Raw genomic sequence first — 8,226 nt, forward strand, 5'->3', positions numbered from 1 at the left:
ACCACCACATGTTATCGTTTCCCCGATTCGTTTTGAAAGCGTAACTTTATACAGATATTTATGTTTAAATTACATCTATATTAATTGTACGTAATCATCTAAAAAACTGTCCGCAGAGATGATCAATGAAGCAGTGGACTGTGAAAAACCGTCTTACGCGTAATACTACGAGATAGGAGACAGAGCTGATTACGACACTCGAGATGTTTGCTGTCTTCCCGGAAACGAAGGAAATGTTGCGAAACCTCTGTCTTCGACACTTCCGCCGGGTACTTGTGAGCTTGGTGGCGACAGACGAAGAGTGAACAGCTACGTGCTGCATGCTTATTCTTAACGGTTCTCGATGAAGCTCAATTTTTTGCTGTGTTGCTTAGTGATATTATTAACACTTATAACTATGGCGTCAACGCAGCGTTTCCAGTTAATAAATATCAGAAATCATGCAGTCATCATACCTAGACACAGGTGTAGGGATGGCCGCATCCGTGTTGGAAACAGATGTCGGAGATTATTTAGAGGTACGTTGGTGCTCTGCTGTAAACCTATTAACCTGGCTCTTAAATTCTCACACGGAACGTTAAATTCCAGTTTTATTTCCATGTGCCTCAGTGGACAAAAATTAAAAGAAAGAAAGACAAAATAGTACCCAGGGTCTGAACAAGATAATCGGAAGGTTTCTCTTTATTGTAAGGGGAGAGTCCGCCCTTGTTGTGGTAATTAGAGTGTAGAAAGTATTCTGTAAGTGACAGTTTCTGGCACTTTCATTGCGTAATTGATTTCCGATTGGGAATATTTTTGTTTTCCGCGTTTCACAAACTACTTGTGGTCAGTCGACACGATTAAACCATTATTGTATACGTTGTAACTGTGACGAAATGCTCTGCACGTTTTGGGTTAGAAACAGGTGTGCTGCTGACCATCTTGTCATTTGTGATTCATAGAAAAAAAGTATTAATAACCTATATTGAAAGCTGCAAAATGCACAAAAGTACTAAATATGATCAACAAACGGAAAATCTTAACCTGTTACAAGTGTTTGTTGTAAATAGTATTTAGCTCAAAGCGGCCACCTGGCTCTGAATGATCATCTACAGCTGAGCACATATGCACTCTTGAGTAAACCACCCACACTCTCCTAGGCGTCAGTCCCAACGATCACATTAATATCCACAAACATGCACCACAACAGACTTGTCATACAACTTACTTCGGTTTCCTCTCAACTTCTAGTATTCAATTCATACGACTTGAACATTTTAATGATGTGTGCGATCGTTACCTAATATGTTTGATATTACCAGTATTGTAAAGTTTAATTTAATACTGCAATTTAATTTACATGCTGCATAATATGAGTGATTACCATTCGATATTATATTTCCCATTTAATTTCTGTCCGCAGCTCGTGGTCGTGCGGTAGCGCTCTCGCTTCCCACGCCCGGGTTCCCGGGTTCGATTCCCGGCGGGGTCAGGGATTTTCTCTGCCTCGTGATGACTGGGTGTTGTGTGCTGTCCTTAGGTTAGTTAGGTTTAAATAGTTCTAGGTTCTAGGGGACTGATGACCATAGATGTTAAGTCCCATAGTGCTCAGAGCCATTTGAACCATCTAATTTCACGAGCAAAGGCTCTCAGTGTGTTGAAGGTATCTTTGATTCTAATGATTGGTTTTGTACACGCAGAGTCTTTTGAACGCTAAATAGTTGATTCCCTACGATGGCCAAATAATTAGAAAACCGCTTCGAAATAAATAAATGTTAGTACCGCTAAACGTAGTTTGTTTGTTTTTGAAACTTAAATGGGAAATTTTTCTACCAAAAATGACGCAAAAATCTATAAATTTTCAAGGATGGAATTCTTCTTTCATGTAAGTCTTCTTGCAGCGTTTCGGAGGAGCTACAGTCGTTCGCAAAATTCTCTTTAATTCTCACCTCACCAAGTTATGATAAGGACTACCACGCATGATCGGAAAGAATGTAGTATGTTTATTTCAAACTGCTCATGTTTCTTCATTATTATGGTCGTAATTAAAATCGCACCTTTTATTTGACGACCAAAGTTGCGATTTTAAAGGATGAACATTCATTAGTCGCTATAGAAAACTTATCACTTGTTTCGATACTCTTGAAACCTTACACCTTGGAATTAATACCACTGGTTTTTCAATATTATTCTTCGACGTTTAAATTTCTTATACGCTGGCAATTGAATACCGTCGCCTGCTGTGTTTCTTCCGCCAACGCTAAACGTTTACAGGTCACTGACGACGTGAAGTCACCCGGTGGAATCATGCCTGCTGTAATTATAATTTAAGATTGGCAACATCTGGAATGTGCTGGAACATAATTGTATCTGGAGGAATAGCATTTAGTAGAATTTTGCTTGTCTGTACAAAACACTGCCTGACAAAAAAGAGAAACTCCAAGAGCAAGAGGAAGTAAGATTAAACTTCACGGATAAAGAGGGTACGTGATGTTTTTTCGGTGATTACAAAATCGAGTCAAATTTACAAAGAACATGACTGTAAGAGCACCAGTAAGACGTTTCTCCAAGCGATGTCCGTCAACCTCAACGCATTTGGCAATACGTGTAACGACATTCCTCTCAACAGCGAGTAGTCCGCCTTCCGTAATGTTCACACCTGCATTGACAACGCGCTGACGCATGTTGTCAGGCTTTGTCTGTGTATCACGACAGCAAATATCCTTCAACTTTCCCCACAGAAAGAAATCCGGGGACGTCAGATTGTGTATGAGAAATCGGTTGGAAACTTTCCTCATGTCAGCACGTTGTCGCCACCGGCGCCAACCTTGTGTGGATGCTCTGAAAAGCTAATCGTTTGCGTATCACAGCACCTTCTTCCCGTCGGTTAAATTTGGCGTCTGTAGCACGTCATCTTCGTGGTGTAGAAATTTTATTGGCCAGTAGTGTAGACTGCCATCGATAAAATGGGGGCCAATTATCCTTCCTCCCATAATGCCGCCCCATACATTAACCCGCCAAGGTCGCTGATGTTCCACTTGTCGCAGCCATCGTGGATTTTGAGTTGCCCAGTAGTGCATCATATGGCGGTTTACGTTACCACTGTAGGTGAATGACGCTTCGTCGCTAAATAGAACGAGTGCAAAAGCTCTGTCCTCGTCACGTAATTTCTCTTGTGCCCAGTGGCAGAACTGTACACGACGTTCAAAGTCGTCGCCATGCAATTCCTGGTACATAGAAATATGGTACGGGTGCAGTCGATGTTGATGTAGAATTCTCAACACCAACGTATTTGAGATTCCCGATTCTCGCGCAATTTGTCTGCTACTGATGTGCGGATTAGCCGCGACAGCAGCTAAAACACCTACTTGGGCATCATCATTTGATACAGGTCGTGGTTACGTTTCACATGTGGCTGAACACTTCCTGTTTCCTTAAATAACGTAACTATCTGGCGAACGCTCCGGACACTTGGATGATGTCGTGCAGGATACCGAGCAGCATACATAGCACACGCCCGTTGGGCATTTTGATCACAACAGCCATACATCATCACGATATCGATCTTTTCCGCAATTGGTAAACGGTCCATTTTTACACGAAGCAAATACCGTCCGCACTGGCGGAATGTTACGTGATACCACGTACTTATATGTTTGTGACTATTACAGGGCCATCTATCACAAAGCGAAAAAAGTGGTTCAACTAAAACCACACGAATATGTAATAAAAAATCAGGTCCCTATTTTTTAAAAAAACGCAGTTGATATCCGTTTGGCCTGTGGCAGCGCCATCTAGCCGGCCAACTACACCGCCATCTGATTTCCACCTTCAAGCTAGACGAGTTTCGTTCTTTGTAGTTTTTTCGTTTGATGCTTATTTCGTGAGATATTTGGCCCGGTCACTATCAATGGACCACACTGTACATACCCGCCGATAGTATGTACATGTACAAAGTTGCAATGACATGCGGATACGTCTTCTGGGTGATTGACTCAGGCGGTATAAATTCACCCTCTGCTGAGGCTGATAGTTGAGCTCCGTCTGTATGTTTAATAAACGAGCATTCAGTGTAAGGGGTTAGTTCTAGTTGACGACCCTGTTATCGCAACTGATATTTGGTTCTACGTTTTGTATGACATAGTTTGTCGGAAAACCCAACTTCTAAATGTGGATGACTCTAAAAGCCTCTTCGAAAGCTGGAACGGTTCTAGGCGCTACAGTTTGGAAACGCGTGACCGGTACGGTCGCAGGTTCGAATCCTGCCTCGGGCATGGATGTGTGTAATGTCCTTAGGTTAGTTAGGTTTAAGTAGTTCTAAGTTCTAGGGGACTGATCACCTCAGATGTTAAGTCCCATAGTGCTCAGAGCCATTTGAAAGCTGGAATCTCCGCCGACAGAAACTTGAACACAAATGATACATTCCACCTACACTTTAATTTTCACTTTGCCTATAACACAACTTCCTAGCTGCTAGTCGATTTCCTTTGTACGTATGTTCACAGAATAAGTCTGAGTCTTTGGATTATGTTCGAACCTTGGAATTGTAGTCCACACGCAGGATGAATCTACTATCCTGCTGTCAATAGTGGCAAGTTTTAGTCTGTCTGCTTCAATGTTCAGGCGCATTTAACTTCTTACAGAACAGAAAACAGACTATAAAACCCATATCATCAATGGAGCTAGTAGAAGTCTGATGTCCAGTGACCTACAGAGAAGGGAATCACGCCATACGATCAGGCAAATTAATTTAAAGGAAATGGTAGCGTCTCGAAAATGGAAGCGTCTCACTGGATGATAAGTAGCAGGGGTGGCGAAGATATGGGTACAACACCAAGCACATGGACTTGGGATGGATCATCTGTCAATAACAGAAACAAGGGCCACTATAATATTCAGGTTCATAGTTGTAAAACATTAACATATGAGCTACCCAGAGATATAACTGAATGAACATTTTATAACTGGACAAGGGATTAAAATTGTAAAATGTAAACTTGGCACTGGTGGGTAGGCACAATAAAGGCATAGTTAGGTGGGTAGGCACAATAAAGGCACAGTTCGAGAATAATTCACACATTCGACCAAATATTGTAAGTACGGTCCGCAAATTACAGGAAGAACACGGAAAAATGGATATGAACATCAGTAACATCGCCAGAGTGCATAATGAAAGAACTATCTGGCTGCGATATGTTAAGACTGTGCAAATGGCTCCTGATGAGAGTTAACTAACATCGCGTCCCTACCACATCAGAGTTTGCAATGCTAGCCCATTCTTACCAAACTCTTGTAGCGTGAATGCAGACGGCAGCAACTGTAGCGGCTACAGATTGTGAGCTCAGTACACCCTCTATACTCAGCGCTAAGGAGGAGGCTTCTTTCTACACGACAGCAAGGCTTGCTCACCTCACTAGTCGTCTTTATTCTTCTGTTGTTGGCCAGTAAGTGTTCTCTCACCTATCTCTCTGAAACCTAGCAGTTTCTGCCAAAGAAGGAATCTCGCTGGCCAATAGTGGCAGATTTGTGAGTTAAATATGTTAAAAGTTTAGTAATGGGGTTGGACAAACTCCTACTCTTACGGATTTCGTTATTATTAACCAAAAGTACAGTGGCGCGAAGAGGAAGCTAGGACATTTACCCACACCATGATGTGATTGTACAGGAGACCTACTGAAAGGCTCACATGTAAAATGAGACAGCGCACACTCAATGGCAAATAATACTATGAAACAATAGGAGCGCTTGTTTCTAGAAGTTTTAATGGAACGTTCAGTCGTAACGTGGCTGCTGAATCAATGGCGTTTCTCATGTTAGCGTACGAAAAGCGACAGCTGGATAAATATTTATCTTTCTAAGAAGATTCTTCCAAAAACACAGCTCTTTTCACAGATAGACATCTCCGTGAACCATCCGGATTGTGGGGGATGGGTTATGGAAACGCTATGTCGGTTACCTGGGGTGAAACTCAGCTCCGGGTTTCACAAGTTTGTGGTGCAGCCAGTTCCTTTTTAAGAAAACTCGTATCTCTTCACAGACAGCTTGAAGGCTTTATTCTCAGCAGTTCGTCACCGTCATAGAAAATCAACGAAAAACTAGCAGTATACTGGACAGTCACTCGTGATTCTTAGATTTGTCTCAGTTGTGAGGCAGCGAAACGTAACGACCACACTGATCAGAAGAATAAGCATATAATATTCAGAAATACGTTGAGTACGCATTTTCAAAAAAACTTGGCGTTTAACAACGTCGCAGACCGTAAATGCTGTTATGAGGTGTCCCAAGCCAAATACCGCATAATTTAGAAGGAAATGGAGAAGATACTACAAGGCGAAGTCACTCCGGCATCAAATGGCTTTGGCGTTCCTCTGCAGTTCTCGTGAATTTGTAAATTGGAACATGACAGTTTCGTGCCAGTTACCGACAGTTGATTTTGGGTAAACATCGTATGCTGATTACAAAACAACAGATATCTTGACGATTAACGGCATAGTTCATTTAATATGTTCTCATTATCATCAGAACATCGTGAAACACTCATTCAGTTGCTTTAACTGAATGCAACTCATTTTCCCATGAGGTCATTATTATACACACGGTACTGTACCAGTGAGCTCACGAAAATTCGAAATGGAACCATGAGTGAATCAAGAGAAAAAGTGTGATTAAACCTATTTTGGGTGTAATATATAAGAAGCACTGGAAACATAATAACTGCAAATTGGTTTATAGGCAGAGGCAACAGGGCTATAAGAACCGCATTAAACTAACTATAACTTACTTTATGCTGTCTACATTCCTTTAGCTTCTGTTCACACTGAAGCAAATTTGAGTTCCTTGTTCAAATTTGGTTTAGCGTCTCGCATTCAGTTCTTCCCTTAGCTGTTATGGCCGCGCGGGATTAGCCGAGCTGTCTCAGGCGCTACAGTCATGGACTGTGAGGCTGGTCCCGGCGGAGGTTCGAATCCTCCCACGGACATGGGTGTGTGTGTTTGTCCTTAGGATAATTAGGGTTAAGTAGCGGGTAAGCTTAGGGACTGATGACCTTAGCAGTTAAATCCGATAATATTTCACACACATTTGAACATTATCTGTTATGTCATCGGAGATTCAGTGCCTTTTGAACTTCCTTAGAAGGGCTGGTAGCGCTACATTATTAAAATTTTATTTCTTTCGTTGTTTTACTATTTAAAAATTTCATTATTATTTCAGAAATATTTTCCACGACATCTCCTCTTTATGTGGCTAAATGTTCAACATATGAGTTATCTGTATTATTTAAGATTGTATGAAGCAACGAAACAAAGCTAAATGGGGGTCTCTGAAACAAAATAAGTTCCCCGTCGTCAGATCGCTTACCACAGATACTTTCAAATCTTCAATTGTTTTCTTCAGCCAATAATTACTCTTTTCCCTTCTATGGAGTATAACACTGTAACATGATTGAAATCCGTCATTGATTGTTTATCAATTTGCGTTATATGCCCAATTGGCTTCAATATCTGTAATTAAAAACAGCCTAATCAATTTTACAATACCGACTTTGCACATCTAAAAATAAATTTATCTCATATATCTATATATTCCGTCAAGGAGAACAAATTTTTCAAACTGAATGCTTGGAGCTTTATGTTTTACCTCTTTCAAGTCATAAAACAATAAAATCATCAAACTATATTTTTAACGTACCTGCCGTTATTTAGAACTTCGTTAAACTGTCTAATAATCTATTCTCTTTTCTGTTGTAGGCTGAATATTTCACCAACAGCATAATGCATCATCAAATCTTGGCGCCACGTCTGCAGTACATGAAGATATCTATACCGGTATGCCACCTGAACATTCACAATGTCCTGACGAAATAAACAAAATAAAAAGCCAGTGGAATAAAATGGAATGTTTTATTTTCTGAGTGGCCTTCAATGTGTCACATCAGAACATATCAGATGACCAGGTTCTAGTTTCGGCACTGATGCCAAGTATAAAAATCAATCCTCTTACTTCCAGTAGGCTCTCCATTTCCTGTTTCAGTTACGAACAAATTGAACGCAGATAATTCACTATAGCAATCAAGGTCTGCATCCATGTTCACAATCTTCTGCACTTAGTTCCGATATTCAACGGATCTGTGAATAAAGGACAGATATCCAATAAAAGAAAGTAGAGTGCCGCTAGGAAGTTGTGTTAGCAAAAGGATACTCGTAGTAGTTTGCTCATATTCACTTGTTGGAAATCTCAGTCACATGC

The 8,226-nt window shown here is 40.9% G+C and overlaps 1 long non-coding RNA gene across 1 annotated transcript; it reads left to right on the forward strand.

Annotated features, from left to right (window-relative positions):
- Window positions 1-294: 294 nt before the first annotated feature.
- Window positions 295-7,871, forward strand: LOC126475205 (uncharacterized). Its single transcript, XR_007586677.1, has 2 exons — window positions 295-518; window positions 7,728-7,871. It is a non-coding gene; the product is annotated as an uncharacterized LOC126475205 (long non-coding RNA).
- Window positions 7,872-8,226: the final 355 nt, after the last annotated feature.

This window comes from Schistocerca serialis, chromosome 4 (assembly GCF_023864345.2).
Source record: "Schistocerca serialis cubense isolate TAMUIC-IGC-003099 chromosome 4, iqSchSeri2.2, whole genome shotgun sequence".
Lineage (NCBI taxonomy): Eukaryota > Metazoa > Arthropoda > Insecta > Orthoptera > Acrididae > Schistocerca > Schistocerca serialis.